Here is a 2,184-nt window from a genome sequence, read left to right as displayed (position 1 = left end):
GTAAATCAGTCGCAAAACAAGATCAAAAAGACTTTTTGGCTGATATAAGATTTTAAATTTTGGTTAGATGGACAGTTTTAGCAGTGAAAATATCCCACAAACCACTGTGGAGACGACAACAAACAACCTGACAATAATAGTGCGAGCACTTCACAATCATTCAYACTGTTCAGGTCATTTTTTTCCTCCGTATGTTTTTTGTCACGCATGTCTTTCTGCAAGTTTTGTTCTATTTTAACAATTCATGTATCAAAACGGTCCGCTCCTTCAGAACATTTCGGCTKTGACTTTTGGTATTTCAGTTATTCATAAATATTTTTTAGCTGTTTCACTTTTTCGGCCACATTTCTCCCATTGAAAATGAATAAAGCTGTTTTCAACATCCTTAAAATTCTTCAAAATGTTTCTAAATCTTAACAGCTCCTTGTTGTTCTGGTTCTGCTGTTTTTATTTTCCTTGAGCTAATTTTAGCTTCTATTTTGCTGATTTTAGCTTTTTTCTGCTTTTTCAGCCACAATTCTTCTTCTTTCTGATATTCTTTTGCTATTTCCTACCTTTTATGCTTCTTTTTGAGCTATTTCTGCTTCTTATAGTTGCTTTCTGCTATGTTTAGCTATTTACAGCAATTTTGCTAATATTTAGCTGATATCAGCTAAAGTTAACTTGGTAGTTATTTCAGCTTCTTTCTGCTTAGCTCAGCAAACTTGTGCTCCTAATGCTTCCTTGTGCTAAAATAAGATTTTCTAGCTACATTTTAGCTGTTGTGCTGCACATTTTGGCTGTTTTAGCTATTTTACAAGAAATTGTCACTTTGTTGTACTTTTTGAGATTTTTACACACCTCTCACAATCTGGGTGCAAATTTGAACTGTGTCTGCCTTTTTATTTATTTATTTATTTATTTATTTATTTATTTATTTATTTATTTTTGCCAGTTTTAGCTTTTTTCAGATATTTCAGCTATTATTCTGCTCATTTCTGCTTTTTAAAAACATTTTATGATTCTTTTTGAGCTATTTCTGCTTCTTACAGTTTAGCTTTACAGCTATTTTAGCTTATATTTAGCCTTTTTTGTGCTAAATTCACATGTTGATGGTTATTTTAGCTTCTTTCTGCAGCAAACTTCTGCACCTTGTGCTTCCTTGAGCTAATTTAAGATTTTCTAGCTACATTTTAGCTGTTGTACGCCACATTTTGGCTGTTTTAGCTATTTTACAACAAATCCAAAAAAGGTCCAAACTCCGAAAAACCTTTTTTTGTACTTTTTGACATTTTTACACGCCTTCCTGGGTGGAAATTTGAACTAATGTCTGCTATGTTTAGCTTGACGTTTTGCCAATTTTAGCTTTTTTTCTGCTATTTCAGCTATTATTCTGCTCCTTTCTGCTATTTTTCTGCTAAGTTCTGCTTTTTTGTATTTCTTTCAACTTTTCAAAAGGAACTGGCATTTATAATTTTGCTATTAAACATTTYCAGCTCCATTTCAGCAGCTTTCAGCTGAAGTTATAAACGTTCACACTAGCATTTTCGCATGAAAAGCAATCTCTCCAGTTATTGGATGAATTCCTTTCTCTCAGTACTTTAAGACATTTRAGTTTTCTGAGTGACACTAACTGGTGAATTTGTAACATTTGATGCACTCCTTCATTCAGCCTCTCTGAGCCTCGAGCAGCAGCTTTAAGCAGCTGTTGTTCGGTCAGCTAAAAGCACAATCTCACCATTGTGCATGACGCACAGCTGGCGTGGCGTTGGAATGTCGACCCACGATGAATCAATCAAAGCCCCTCCCTTTATGTTCAGACCTGCACACAGTCAGATTCAGAGCAGCTGTGACGTGGACCTAAAGKCTTTCATTCCCTGAGCTAAACCGTAATTCAAAGTCACAACATTTCTGATATTTACTGTCTAGATGTGTGAAAAACGGAGGTTTGAGAGGTTCTAGCACAAGTTTGGCTTCATATAACAACATGCTCCAGTGAATATGTTCAGATTTATTCCCTGTGGTATAATTCTCGGCTCCTTCCTCTCTTTATGGGTGGTTTAAAGGGTCTGTGACATCATTTTTTTGTAATTAACATGAATGCATTTTTGGAAAGTTAACATTGATGACATATTGCAAAACAAATTTCATGTCGCTGAGATGAACGGTTGTTGAGATATTGGTACATGAAGAAACAGGAAGTGA

The sequence above is a fragment of the Austrofundulus limnaeus genome, unplaced genomic scaffold (assembly GCF_001266775.1).
Source record: "Austrofundulus limnaeus strain Quisiro unplaced genomic scaffold, Austrofundulus_limnaeus-1.0 Scaffold33, whole genome shotgun sequence".
In the NCBI taxonomy this organism is placed as follows: Eukaryota; Metazoa; Chordata; class Actinopteri; order Cyprinodontiformes; family Rivulidae; genus Austrofundulus; species Austrofundulus limnaeus.
Note: the sequence above shows the minus strand (reverse complement) of the source record.